General features: G+C 44.1%; 1 pseudogene; it reads right to left on the bottom strand.

Moving 5' to 3' along the window:
* Positions 1-4,733: 4,733 nt before the first annotated feature.
* LOC103243999 (bifunctional phosphoribosylaminoimidazole carboxylase/phosphoribosylaminoimidazole succinocarboxamide synthetase-like) lies at positions 4,734-8,382 on the bottom strand (annotated as a pseudogene).
* Positions 8,383-15,492: the final 7,110 nt, after the last annotated feature.

Here is a 15,492-nt window from a genome sequence, read left to right as displayed (position 1 = left end):
TGCGCCCGGCTAATTTTTTTCTATTTTTTAGTAGAGACGGGGTTTCACCATGGTCTCGATCTCCTGACCTTGTGATCCGCCCGCCTCGGCCTCCCAAAGTGCTGGGATTACAGGCGTGAGCCACCGCGCCCGGCATATTTCTTTCTTTCTTTCTTTCTTTTTTTTTTTTGAGACGAATCTTGCACTGTTGCCCAGGCTGGAGTGCAGTGGCACGATCTCGGCTCACTGCAAGCTCCGCCTCCCAGGTTCATGCCATTCTCCTGCCTCATCCTCCCAAGTTGCTAGGACTACAGGTGGCCGCCACCACGCCTGGCTAATTTTTTGTATTTTTAGTGAGATGGGGTTTCACCATGTTAGCCAGGATGGTCTTGATCTCCTGACCTCGTGAACTGCCCGCCTTGGTCTCCCAAAGTGCTGGGATTACAGGCGTGAGCCACTGCGCCCGGCAATTTATTTCTTTATTCTATCTATCTATCTATCTATCTATCTATCTATCTATCGACAGAGTCTCACTGTGTCGCCCAGGCTGGAGTGCAGTGGTGTGATCTCGGCTCAGTGCAACCTCTGCCTCCCTGGTTCAAGCAATTCTCCTGGCTCAGCTTCCTGAGTAACTGGGACTACAGGCATGCGCCACCCCACCCGGCTAATTTTTGTATTTTTTAGTAAAGATGGGGTTTCACCATATTGGCCAGGTTGGTCTCGAACTCCTGACCTTGTGATCCACCCGGCTTGGCCTCGCAAAGTGCTGGGATTACAGGCATGAGCCACTGGGCCCGGACTATTTATTTTTTTGAGACAGTCTTGCTCTATTACCCAGGCTGGAGTGCAGTGGTGCGATCTTGGCTCACTGCAACATCCAACACCCAGGTTCAAGCGATTCTCTTGCCTCAGCCTCCCAGGTAGCTGGGACTATAGGCACACACCAGCAAGCCTGGCTAATTTTTGTATTTTTTACTAGAGACAGGGTTTCACCATGTGGACCGGGCAGGTCTTGAATGCCTAACCTCAAGTGATCTACCACTGTTGGCCTCCCAAAGTGCTGGGACTACAGGTGTGAGCCATCATGCCTGGCCAACATTAGATATTTTACTGATCCTTCACCCTCATGTTAGATATTTAGATTGCTTTTAGTTCCCTACTTCTACAAACTGCTGTGATGAGTTTCCTCTATGGGCATATGGGGAAATTTCTCAGATAATTTTCTCGGAGTGTGCTTTCTGTGATGTAGGGTATGTTTATGGTTTTCATACCCAATTTTATTAAATATGAGTACATTGAGCACCAGAATGTCTGTACCAGTCTTCACTTCTGCCAAAAGTGCATTGTGTCAGTTTCTTCCCATTCTCAAAATTTTCATATACCCAGTTTTTTTGGTCAGTCTGTATGAATAAAATACTATCTTATTTTGTCATTTTTCACTCTTTTCCTCACCCCCATTTCCTAAATCAAATCAGTTTTCAGGCATTGCCAGGGTTTTGGCTCTTGCACAGACTTTTCTTGAATTGCCTTTTCTTTTCCATACCTACTATCACTTTCTTAGGTCAGGCTCTTAACACTCATTTTGAATTTAGCAATTGATGTTTTGATCTAACTTTTCTCTGCCTCCATATTTAGCCTCATCATAGCTCTATTTCACATTGCCACCAACTCTGACTGTGAAATCCCCTTAAATCATTCAGTGGCACTGACATCTGAGCCTTACAGGATAAAATCTAACCTCCTCAGCATCATGCTATATTGAAATTATTTAAATACCCACTTACCTACCAATGGCTTGAAAGCACAGTGACAGGAACCCTGTCTAATCATTTTTGCAGCCTGCCATGTAACATGATTTCTCTCAAAAGCACTCACTTTATCTCTTGAACTGAATCCTTGCTCTTTTTCTTCTTGGTTTTTTTGTGCTTCCACCACATCCACTCTGCGGGCCTGGGCCATCTTGCTGGTGTCCTTTTCAAGACGACAAAGGATGGCTCCAATCTGGTCCACAGGAAGCAGCTGTCTTTGCTCCTCTTTTCATGTACAAGCAGCCTCTTCTCACTGAAGACAGTTCTTGCCTGTAGGGGCTAGGGTAGCTAGCCAGCCTCTTGCCTCAGGACTAGTTAGGCAGGGGTCACATACCAGCCTCTCCATTCCCAGATTCTAGAGGACACAGGGCACGCTCTCTGAGTGGTACTTCTGAAGCTCTCTACACTTGTCTTTATCAAATCTCTACCAGTGATCAAACTTCCCTTTTATACCCACAAGGTGAGCAATGGGCTGAAGCTTGTCTTACCTACTATCGTTTTTTAAAAAATAGATTTTATTTTTTTATTTATTTTTATTGAGACTGAGTCTCGCTCCATCACCCAGGCTGGAGTGCAGTGGTGCGATCTTGGCTCACTGCAACCTCCGCCTCCTGGGTTCAAGTGATTCTCCTGCCTCAGCCTCTTGAGTAGCTGGGATTACAGGCACCTGCCACCACGCCTGGCTAATTTTTGTATTTTTAGTAGAGACACACCTGGCCAAGCTTTCATACTAAGTCTTGAAGTGAGATATTGTCAGTCCTCTGACTTTGATTTTTCTGTGCCTTATTGTTGTAACCTGCATTTCCTAGCAGTTAGGTATATTATGTGATATATTTGTAAGTCATTTATTTTCCCTTTCTGCGAATTGCCTAATCATATTCTTTGGCCATTTTTCCATGGGGATCCAGATCCTGTTTTTGTTTATTTGCAAGGATTCCTTACATGGTTTACATATCAATGTCTTTTAGTTTAGTTTTGTGTGTGTGCATGTGTGTGTGTGTATGTGTGTGTGTGTGTGTTACAAGTATCTTCTTCAAATCTGTCACCCATTTGTTAACTTTGTGATGTCAATTGTTGAAAAGAAATCCTTAAATATTAGGTATTCGGGAGATACTTATACAATTTAACTGAGCATCTTATATTTTACCTGGCAACCTTAACTATGAGGTTTTCCTTCCATTCCAGATCCTTTTATTTTCATGGGCTAGCTATGAAGGATTGTTTCTGTTGATGTGCTTTTCTACATGTTGTAAATAGCCAATTTTCTTCATTTTTAGTTAGGGACTAAGTCTATGGTACAGAGATAATCAGCCAATTCTTTTTGGTCATCTTTTTTCTTTTCTTTCTTCTTTTTCTTTTTCAAGATGGGGTCTCACTCTGTCACCCAGGCTGGAGTGCAGTGGCACGGTCAGAGCTCACTGTAACTTTGAACTCCTGAGCAGAAGATATTCTCCTCCCTCTGCCTCCCAGTTAGCTGGAACTATAGGCACATGCCATCTCACTTGACTAATTTTTTATTTTATTTTTATTTTTTTGAGAAGGAGTCTCAGTCTCTCAACCAGGTTGGAGTGCAGTGGTGCAATCTCAGCTCACTGCAGACTCCACTTCCTGGGTTCAAATGATTCTCTGTCTCAGCCTCCTGAATAGCAGGGAGGCGTGTGCCACCTTGTCCAGCGAATTGTGGTGTTTTTTTTTGTATTTTTAGTAGAGATGAAGTTTTGCCATGTTAGTCAGGCTGGTCTTGAATTCCTGGCCTCAAGTGATCTGTCTGCCTCAGCCTGCCAAAGTGTTGGGATTACAGGTGTGAACCACCGCTCCCAGCCAAAGATTGAACATCTGACCATAGAGTGTTTTTTTTTTTTTAATTTTCTAAATCCTTTTAGTTGTTCTGACAAACCAGTATAAGATAGAAACTTAAGTAGTACACATGAGTTTTATAATTTACCCATCTCTGGCAGATAGCTAAACTTAGCACATCAGAGCATAACACAATGTGAGGGTAATACAGTGTACAATGACATTTTCTTCTATTCTGAAGCTTACAGTCCAACAGAGAAAGAATTACTTGTAGTCATTGTGGTCACAAAAGGTTTCATGGAGGCAGTGAAGATAAAGCTCTACTAATACATAGGTTTTAATGTTAAAAATGTAAGCCTTCAAAGAACTAAAGGTAGCAATGTGTGGTGGTCCAAAAATTATGAGGAAAATGAGTTCCCTTCATGGGTCATATCAGCAATTCTTTTTTTTTTTTTTTTTTCTGAGATGGAGTCTCACTCTGTTGCCCAGGCTGGAGTACAGTGGCATGACCTTGGCTCCCTGCAACCTCCGCCTCCCAGATTCAAGCGATTCTCCTACCTCGGCCTCCCAAGTAGCTGGAATTACAGGCACGTGCCACCATGCTTGGCTGATTTTTGTATTTTCTTTTCTTTTCTTTTCTTTTTTGAGATGGAGTCTCTCTGTTGCTCAGGCTGGAGTACAGTGGAGTGATCTCAGCTCACTGCAATCTCCGCCTCCCAGGTTCAAGTGATTCTCCTGCCTCAGCCTCCCGAGTAGCTGGGACTACAGATGCCCACCATCACATCTGGCTAATTTTTTTTTTTTTTAATTTTTAATAGAGACAGGGTTTTACCATGTTGGCCAGGATGGTCTTGATCTCTTGACCTTGTGATTTGCCCGCCTCGACCTCCCAAAGTGCTGGGATTATAGGTGTGAGCCACCATGCCCGGCCTATTTTTGTATTTTCAGTAGAGTTGGGGTTTCACCATGTTGGCCAGGCTGGTCTCGAACTCCTGACCTCAGATGATCCACCCAGCTCGTCCTCCCAAAGTGCTGAGATTACAGGTGTGAACTACTATGCCCCGCCCACATCAGCAATTCTTAATTTACAAACCATGGACTGGCTTCAGGAGAACCTAAGAACCAATGCAATCTGTTGGTAAATTTTATGTGTGCAATTTTCTCCAGAGAGGGTCAACAGCATATATATTTTCAAAGATGTCTGTGGTGCAAAATAGGTAAGAGTGTATTATGTTAGAAGTCCTTGGGTGATCAGCTTCGCTGGATTGAGCACTGGATTGAGGCTGGATTGAGAATGGGGACTGGTATAGATCAGGATAATGTTGAATTTGATCCTCACTTGAGGGTTTTGTACAGAGGATGAGAAGACAGGGTAAATTCAAGGGATAATCAGAAATTAAAATCAATATGATTTGGTGGTGAGTGAGATGTGAAAGGTCAGAGAAAAACATTAAGGATGAAATCAAGCTTCTGACTTGCAACAGTGAGTATACCGAATGTTACAGGCTAGATGGAAGATTAATAAAATTGGGAGCATTCTGGTTTTCATGGGAATGGCCATGCGATGTTCAGGGAGAAATGGACAGTTGAAAATAAGAGTCTAGCCAGGCACAGTGGCTCACTCCTGTAATCCCAGCACTTTGGGAGGCTAAGGTGGGAGAACTGCTTGAGCCCAGGAGCAGGAGGCAACAGTGAGCCAGAATTATGCCACTGCACTCCAGCCCGGGCGACAGTGAGATCCTAACTCCAGACAAACAAACAAACAAACAAAGAAACACACACCACCAAAAATCAAAAAAGAAACCCAAGTCTAGAGGCACATAGCTGGGAGTCAGTTTTAGCTGAGAGAGTTAAGATCATCCAATCAGTATTAAGGAAGGAAGTCACTACTGGAGACCACCAATACTTAAGAAAAATGGGTAAAATCAGAGGAATTGATAAAGACCGGCTGAAAAATGTTGGTGTCTAGCTCAAGAAAGGACAGGTTAGGTGGTCATATTTATTAATATGGATCTAGAGAAGCATTTGTTCACTAATACATTTTACTTGTATTCTCTAATTTAAAATCACCTTTTCATCTTGATTTTCCTGCAGCTAAATTAGAAATTTATAGTTTTCCCCCTAAAAAATGCAGTGACGTTCTTTCTTATAAATTACATTATCTGATTTTCTTGTCAGCCAGCTTCAAGGAAATCCATGTGTTCAAAATGTCTGCTTGCAGTTTGCCCCATACCAAATGGTTGTTTAATCCAAATACTGAGCCGCAAACTGAGCTAATCCTTCTGGAGAAAGGATGGTTGAACAGCTGAGACCACTGGGTACTCAAAGAGAAGACCACACATCCTGAGCTCCCCAGTCTGGTTTGAGGGGAGGACAGCTGATAACTGGATATGCAGTATTCCCAGACATCACTGGTCCCAAACCATTGCTTCTGCCTGCCACTGCTACTGCCATAAGTACAATAGCAATGCCATCCCCTGGACACACAGCTTTAATCTTCAGGGTTTCATTTGGTTCTTTATGTGTGGATGTTACTCAAAGTTCACATGGAGTGCCAACATTTCCACAGGTCTTGGTGTTTTCACAGTGACCAAGAACAGAAGTAGAGCTCATCAATATTACAACCCTGCACTAACTTTCTGATTTCAAAAGCAAATTGACTCTCTGCAACCCACTCAAAGCTTTTCTTTGTTTTGTTTTGTTTTGTTTTGTTTTTGAGATGGAGTCTCGCTCTGTCACCCAGACTGGAGTGCATGATCTCGGCTCACTGCAAGCTCTGCCTCCCGGGTTCAAGCAATTCTCCTGCCTCAGCCTCCCGAGTGGCTGGGACTACAGGCATGTACCACCATGCCCAACTAATTTTTGTATTTTTAGTAGAGAGAGGGTTTCACCATGTTGGCCAGGCTGCTCTCGAGCTCCTGACCTCGGGTGATCCGCCCGCCTCGGCCTCCCAAAGTGCTGGGATTATAGGCGTGAGCCACCATGCCCAGCCTCAAAGCTTTTCTTTACTGTTTGGAGCCCTTCAGGAGTTACTTCTTTGAGCTCCCAATAAGATTGTCTTTCTGTTGGCTTCAATCTCATAATGGCCAGAGTCTCCAGGAATCATCACCAAGAACAATTTCTTTGGTGGTTATATCAACACCAAATTCAATCTTCATATCAACTAATGTACTGTTCTGGGGTAACCAGGATTTCTCCAGTATTTCAATAACCTGTGTAGCATGACTCATGATATACCCTTCAGTTTGGCCTATAACAAGTCCAACAAAGGGAAATGTTGCAGCAGTCAACTGTTCCTCGGATCACCGTGGATCATTATTGGCATCATCCTTGGAAAACATCTCCACTTTAGATGGATAAAACTTATATCCTTCCTTGACACTGGGATTTATTTCTTTTGAGAAATGAACAAGTTGCTATTCTGCAAAACCATTCCATTGGAACCACTTCACGCTGGGGTGCAATGAAAGCTGTCTCCCCATATTTTCTGATGAAAGCAGTTTTTTTTTTTTTTTTTTTGAGAGGGAGTCTGGCTCTGTGGCCCAGGCTGGAAGTGCAGTGGCCGGATCTCAGTTCACTGCAAGCTCCGCCTCCCAGGTTTAGGCCATTCTCCTGCCTCAGCCTCCTGAGTAGCTGGTACTACAGGCACCCGCCACCTCGCCTGGCTAGTTTTTTGTATTTTTAGTAGAGACGGGGTTTCACCCTGTTAGCCAGGATGGTCTCGATCTCCTGACCTCGTGATCCGCCTGTCTCGGCCTCCCAAAGTGCTGGGATTACAGACTTGAGCCACCGCGCCCGGCCGTGAAAGCAGTTTTCATACCTGCTTCCTGAAACAACTGAAAAGTACCCCTCCAGGTGGTTCTTTCTAGCTGCATTTCCCACTGTAATTGGATCCTTGGACTGCAGGAGGACTTTTCCTGGACCATCTAACAATCCGTAGACTTCTTTTATTTTACCTTCATACAGTTTTTGTTTTGTTTTGAGACGGAGTCTTGCTCTTGTCGCCCAGGCTGGAGTGCAATGCCACAATCTCGGCTCACTGCAACTTCTGCCTCCCGGGTTCCAGTGATTCTCCTGTCTCAGCCTCCCGAGTAGCTGGGACTACAGGTGCCTGCCATCATGCCCAGCTAATTTTTATTTATTTATTTTTTTGAGACAGAGTTTGGCTCTTGTTATGCAGGCTGGAGTGCAATGGCATGATCTTGGCTCACTGAAACCTCCGCCTTTCAGGTTCAAGTGATTCTCCTGCCTCAGCTTCCTGAGTAGCTGGGATTACAGGCGTCTGCCACCATGCCCGGCTAATTTTTGTATTTTTAGTAGAGACAAGGTTTTGCCATGTTGGCCAGGCTGGTCTTGAACTCCTGACCTCAGGTAATCCACCTGCCTCGGCCTCCCAAAGTGCTGGAATTACAGGTGTGAGGCACCACGCCCGACCTCATACAGTTTTTTTTCAAGTTCAGTACCTCAGGTGTTGCCATTATCCTGAGTGGGCTGTGGGCTGCGACTGCGCTGGGAAGAGAGCAACCACACATATTTTAACCTAGTGCCTGTCCTTTTAACTTAACATTTGGGTCCCCCTCTACCTCCCTATTTTCTGTTAAGATTCCTCACATTTTTGCAAATTTGGTAAAATGCCTCATTTTAGGGGGTTAATCCCATTGTTGGCCACTAGGTAGAGCTAGAATCTTATTTATGGTGATTCTTACGCTTGCGATTTTTCAGTGTCTTATTTAGGAGGCAAAGAAGCCTTTGTCTTAGAATTTTTAGGACAGTTTTTCAGAGCAGTCTTCATCATAAATTCCTCCAGAGATCATCAAATACATAAAAGGAAAAGAGGAAAAGGAAGAACTTCCAAGTTCATTTACCAATCATCTTTCAGCATAATAACTATCATCTACATGAGGGCAAACCTCATTAACTGTGGGAGTCTGGGTACAGTCAACCTCCTTCTGTAATTGGTCTAAGATCCTTTAAGGTACTTTGTAGCCAAAGTCGAGAACACTTCATTTTCTTTACCAGGGCTAAACTGATTGATTGCATCCTTATTTTGTTTTGTTTTGTTTTATTTTATTTTATTTTATTTTGAGATGGAGTCTCGCTGTGTCACCCAGGCTGGAGAGCAATGGCATGATCTCGGTTCATTACAACATCTGCTTCCCAGGTTCAAGTGATTCTCCCACCTCAGCCTCCTGAATAGCTGGGACTACACATCCAGCTAATTTTTGTATTTTTAGCAGAGACGGGATTTTACCATGTTGGCCAGGCTGGTCTCGAACTCCTGACCTCAAGTGATCCACCCGCCTCGGCTTCCCAAAGTGCTGGGATTACAGGTGTGAGCTACCACACTTGGCTGATTGCATCTTTTAAAATTGCAATGAGTGTAAGATTAGAAGTTTATAAACAGATATTTCCAATTGAGTTCTTTTGGTGAAGGTCCTTTTTTTGCTACTCAAGATGTTATTAAGTAATAATCAGATGTTACATTGGTTTCTCAGTCATCTGCCTTTTGCTAATGTGGCTTTAAAAATTAATTTGAATTGTTTGAGAACTTAAAAGGTTGAAGACCCTGTCCCTTCTTTGGAGAAGTAGCTCTATAGAAAGAGAGGCTGGCTGATGATCAGGTTTTAAGGACACAGCCTGGTCGTAGGTCTTTTGAGGATGAGCAGATTGCTTCCCTTTTTCATACCCGAGCTAGTGATAACAAGTTATCTCTTGTTCAGGGCATTAATATACTGCTTTTCTTCATGCTTCAATAAAACATCATAAAGTGGTCAGTAGTATAATGATATAGAACAAGATAAAGTTTGTTTGTGGTTTTTTTTCTTTTTGGAGATGGAGTCTTGCTCTGTCACCCAGGCTGGAGTGCAGAGGCATGAACTTGGCTCACTGCAACCTCTGCCTCCCGGGTTCAAGTGATTCTCCTGCCTCAGCCTCCTGAGTAGCTGGGATTACAGGTGTGCACCACCGTGCTCTGCTAATTTTTGTATTTTTAGTAGAGACGGGGTTTCACCATGTTGGTCAGGCTGGTCTTGAACTCCTGACCTCGTGATTAGCCCGCCTCAGCCTCCCAAAGTGCTGGGATTACAGGTGTAAGCCACTGCGCCTGGCCAGAAGATAAAGATTTTGAAGAACATTTAATTTCCTCATTTCTCCTATCCTCTACCCTGTGGATTGTAAGCTATAAAAGTTCTTTTCTGGAAGGGAATGGCTCAATACTTGAGTGCCATGCTCTCCTCGTTGTCATTTATCAAATTATTATTTTCATATATAGGAAGAATTGTCACATTTTTCTCAGGTATAGGAAGAACAGCCATGAGTCAGCTTGCTGAGTCTGATCGGTCCCAGGGCTTCCTGGCACACTGAGCCCCAGTCGTGTAGAACCCAGCTCTGTAGAAGAGGAGCACCAATCACAGCAGCTTGAGTAATTGCAGACAAAGGTGAAGCAAGAAGAGAACAATATCAACAACAACTAGCAATGATAAAAAACAACCTACATTTACCTGGCACTTTTTTTTTTGTTTTTCTTTTTTTTTTTTGATGGAGTTTTGCTTTTGTTGTCCAGGCTGGAGTGCAGTGGCACTATCTTGGCTCACTGCAACCTCCGCCTCCCGGGTTCAAGCGATTCTCTTGCCTCAGCCTCCTGAGTAGCTGGGATTACAGCTGCCCACCACCACACCCAGCTAATTTTTGTATTTTTAGTAGAGATGGATTTTCATCATGTTGGCCAGGCTGGTCTCGAACTCCTGACCTCAGGGGATCTGCCCACCTCAGCCTCCCAAAGTGCTGGGATGACAGGCATGAGCCACTGCGCCTAACCTATCTGGCACCTTTATGACCTGGGAAGTTTTGCAGTTTTATTCTCTGTTAAATGCATATCTGTTGAGCTTTTTCTGTTAGTAAAATGTACTCCAAGATTTCTTTCTTTCTTTTTTTTTTTTTTTTTTGAGATGAAGTCTTACTCTGTCACCCAGGCTGGAGTGCAGTGGTGTGATCTCGGCTTACTGCAACCTCTGCCTCCCAGTTCAAGCAATTCTCCTGCCTCAACCTCCTGGGTAAGTGGGATTACAGGTTACCACCACCATGCCTGGCTAATTTTTTGTATTTTTAGTAGAGATGGGATTTCATCATGTCGGCCAGGCTGGCCTCAAACTCCTGATCTCAGGTAATCCACCCACCTCGGCCTCTCAAAGTGCTTGGATTATAGGCATGAGTCACGGTGCCCAGGCTTAATGCTGTATTGTTTAATACACACACGGTACAGAAGGATATAAGATGGCAAGTAAAATACCCCTTCTTAACCTACTTTCAAACTTTTTTCCTTTCCATATCTGGGCATAGAATTTGAACTCATTCTTTTTTTAAAAAAAATTAATTTTTTTTTTTACTTTCTATAACAAAATATTTCAAACAAATATAGAGGGACCAGTGTAATGAACTTAATTTACCTATTATCTAGCTTCACCTATTATCAATAATTTTGTTTTTATCATATTTCCCATATCCAGATTGAAGCAAATTCTAGACATCACATCATTTTTAAAAAATTAAAATAATTATTATTGCTGTTTTTATAGAGATGGGGGTCTCACTATGTTGCCCAGGCTGGTCCCGAACTCCTGGGCTCAAGTAATCCTCCTATCTTTGCCACCCAAAGTGCTGGGATTATAGGCATGAGCCACTGCATCTGGCCCACATAATTTCATTTGTAAGTATTTTATAATTATTCAGTTTTTATTAATAGATTTTAGGTTTTAGAAGTTCTTTTTAAGTTTGTTTACAATAAAATCTTTATTCAAAAGACTATAAAAAGTTATAACTATTACAGTCTGGCAAAGAGCAAATAAAGGCAAATAAAAAGTTCTCAGAATGTAGTTTCCTTCTCTTAAAATATGTAACTGTTTTCTTGGTAGAGGCAAAATCTTAAAAGGGATTCAGTTGCACATTTAAGTGTTTAGCCAGCCTCCTTCCAAGCCCAGCAGTTAAGCCAGCACAGAAGGTCAAGTGTGAGCATGGTGGCTCATGCCTGTAATCCCAGCACTGTGGGAGGCTGAGGTGGGAGGATGGCTCAAGTCCAGGAGTTTGAGACCAGCCTGGACAACATAGTGGGACCCTGTTTCTACAAAAACTAAAACTACAAAAAAAAAAAAAAAAAAAAAAAGCACAGTGTTATAGCATGCACCTATAATCCCAGCTACTTGGGAGGACTGCTTGAGCCCTGAAATGAAAGGCTGCAGTGAGCTATGATCCTACCACTGCACTGAAGCTTGGGTGACAGAGCAAGACTGTCTCTAAAAAAAAACAACAAAAAACTAAACCAGCATAGAGAATCAGTTGCCTGTGGGCCCTGCCCAAGCCTCAGCCCAGCTAGGAGTCTGAGGCTTTAAGGAGTCCTGTGTGTACGAATGACAGACTCACACCATAGTCCACCCATCTGGAATATATCCCCTCAACAAAGCCTTGTCCTGGGGCAGCAGGCAGGCTGCAACCTGACATTCGAGAGTGGCTGGCCTTTTCTGCAGGAGGGTGGGAGGGCCTGAGCTGCCCTCCTGTGGCTTCAGGCATCTGGGATGAAGTGGTCCATGATGTGGTGAGGATGGGTGGGGGAAAACTTTTTGACTGTGTGCTCATAGTTCACAGTGGGGATGATAGTCAGGGTGACAGTGTTCCTGGCTGTGGCCAGAATCTCTGAGATCTCTTTCAGCCCAATGACATTCTGCATAGTGCTTGTTAAATGTTCTTGAACCTGGCACACATGGTGGTTGGTGAAGAGTCCATGAAGACCACAGAGCTCCCTTTGACCACAGGGAAGACGTTTCCCTTCTTGATGATGAAGCCACCATGGTCTGTGCTGTCCTTGTGCATGGTGACAATCCACTGGACTGTCCTGTCCTGAATGACCATAACAATCTTCTTGGCCAATTCCCTCTCATCTCTGCCAGATGGGCTTTTCCCATGTTCCACTTGGCACAGTCATGCCCATCAATCTGTAGGATTTGGTTCCCAAAGCACAGCAGCATGAGGGATGCAGTGGTGTTGGCCTGCACCACCTGCACAAAGAGCCCCTTGTTGGTGGTCTGCAGCTGCAGCCCAGTCTTGCCATGTTTGTCTTTGCACAGGTGGATGTTGTGCATCTGGGGCTTGATCTCACACCACATGCCCAGGCTGTTCCTTGACCCCCTGGGCTGGTTAGGAACCTGAGACAGCAGTCTGCAGACACCATGGGCGCAGGGAGTCAGCCTGGCCTATGGGACCTAGTGCTTCAGAGGTTATTGGGAAGCAGGGGTAAGGATGGGGAAAGGAGGACGGAGCGGTCCCTGGGCCCAATTTCATCCCCAGACCACACACTTCACTTAAAAGTTTTAAATTTATAGAAAAATTGAGCAGACAGTACCATTCCATACTACATAATTCCAGTTTCCCCTGGTAATAACATCCCATATTATTTATTTTTTGTCACTCAGGCTGGAGTGCAGTGGTGTGATCTCCACTCACTACAACCTCCACCTCCCGGGTTCAAGTAATTCTCCCACCTCAGCCTCCTGAGTAGCTGGGACTACAGGCGCATGCCACCACACCTGGCTAATTTTTGTATTTTTAGTAGAGACGGGGTTTCACTCTGTTGGCCAGGCTGGTCTTGAACTCCTGACCTCGTGATCCGCCCACCTCAGCCTCCCAAAGTTCTGGGATTATAGGCGTGAGCCACCAAGCCCGGCCTAATAACATTCCATTTTATTAAGTGTATCATATACATAGTTAACAAATACATTTCTTATAATTAATAACCAATAGTGATAAAGTTCATACTTACTCAGATTTTCTTTTTTTCTTTTCTTTTCTTTTTTTTTGAGATGGAGTTTTGCTCTTGTTGCCCAGGCTGGAGTGCAATGGTGCGATCTCAGCTCACTGCAACCTCTGGCTTCCAGGTTCAAGCGATTCTCCTGCCTCAGCCTCCCGAGTAGCTGGGATTACAGGCATGTGCCACCACGCCCGGCTAATTTTTGTATTTTCAGTAGAGACCGGCTTTCTCCATGTTGGTCAGGCTGGTCTTGAACTCCCGACCTCAGGTGATCTGCCTGCCTCGGCCTCCCAGAATGCTGGGATTACAAACGTGAGCCACCACGCCCAGCCCATACTTACTCGGATTTTCTACATTTTTACCGAATGTCTTTTTTTCTGTTCCAAGATCCCATTCAGATTACCACTTTAAATTGTCATTTTTCTCCTTACGCTCTTCTTGCCTATGACATTTTCTCATTCTTTGTCTTTAATGACCTTGGCAGTTTTGAAGACTACTGGTTAGGTACATTTTAGGATGCCCTTCTAATGGAATTTGTTTGATTTTTTTTCTTTTTCTTTTTCTTTTCTTTCTTTCTTTTTTTTTTTTTTTTTTTTTTTTTTTGAGATGGGGTTTCGCTCTTGTTGATCACCCTGGAGCGCAATGGCGCTATCTCGGCTCACTGCAACTTCTGCCTCCTGGGTTCAGGTGATTCTCCTGTCTCAGCCTCCTGAGTAGCTGGGATTATAGGCACCCGCCACTTCGCCTGGCTAATTTTTGGTATTTTTAGTAGAGATGGGGTTTCACCATGTTGGCCAGGCTGACCTCGAACTTCTGACCTCAGGTGATCCACCTGCCTCAGCCTCCCAAAGTGCTGGGATTACAGGCGTGAGCCACCAGGCCCAGCCTGATTATTTTCTTATGATTAGGCTCAGATTTTAGATTTTTGGAGAGGAAGATCACAGAGATAAAGTATTGCTTTTCTTTTTTTGAAACAGTCTTGCTGTGTCACCCAGGCTGGAGTGCAGTGGCATGATCTTGCTCACTGCAACCTTCACTTCCTGGGTTCAAGCGATTCTTGTGCCTCAGCATCCTGAGTAGCTGGTACTACAGGTGTGCACCACCATGCTGGGCTAATTTTTGTATTTTTGGTAGAGATGTGGTTTTACCATGTTGGCCAGGTTGGTCTCAAACTCCTGGCCTCAAGCAATTTGCCTGTCTCAGGTTTTGCAAAGTGCCAGGATTACAGGTGTGAGTCACTGCGCCAGGCCTAAAGTACCGTTTTCATCACATCATATCAAGGGTACACACTATCAGCATGTTGTATGACTGTTCACATTGATCACCTGGCTAAAGTAGCGTTTGTCAGGATTCTCCACTGTAAAATTACTCTTCCCCTCCCCTTCTTCTTTCTGTACTCTTCTGAAGAAAATCAACAGGCACCGCCTACACCTAAGGAGTGAGGAGTTATGCTCTTCCTCTCTTAGGATGAAGTATCTACATGATTTATTTAAAATTTTTCTGCACGGGAGATTCATCTTTTCTTCATATATTAATTTATGGATTTATTTATACTGATATGAACTCGTGGATATTATTATTATTATTATTATTATTTTGAGACAGAGTCTGGCTCTGTCGCCCAGGCTGGAGTGCAGTGGCGGGATCTCAGCTCACTGCAAGCTCCGCGTCCCGGGTTTAGGCCATTCTCCTGCCTCAGCCTCCTGAGTAGCTGGGACTACAGGCACCCGCCACCTCGCCCGGCTAGTTTTTTGTATTTTTTAGTAGAGACGGGGTTTCACCGTGTTAGCCAGGATGGTCTCGATCTCCTGACCTCGTGATCCGCCCGTCTCGGCCTCCCAAAGTGCTGGGATTACAGGCTTGAGCCACCGCGCCCGGCCCTGGATATTCTTTTTTTTTAAATGCACCTTCACTCTCAGATCGTTGATATTCATTTTACATTTTTGTTATAATCCAATACTTTATTTTTTAAATTATTTCAGGCCCGGCACGGTGGCTCACGCCTGTAATCCCAGCACTTTGGGAGGCTGAGGCAGGAGGATACCAAAGTCAGGAGTTCTAAACCAGCCTGGCCAACATGGCAAAACCCCGTCTCTACTAAAACTACAAAAA

This window comes from Chlorocebus sabaeus, chromosome 17, assembly GCF_047675955.1.
Source record: "Chlorocebus sabaeus isolate Y175 chromosome 17, mChlSab1.0.hap1, whole genome shotgun sequence".
Classification (NCBI taxonomy): Eukaryota; Metazoa; Chordata; class Mammalia; order Primates; family Cercopithecidae; genus Chlorocebus; species Chlorocebus sabaeus.
This window is presented reverse-complemented; position numbering and strand designations above follow the sequence as displayed.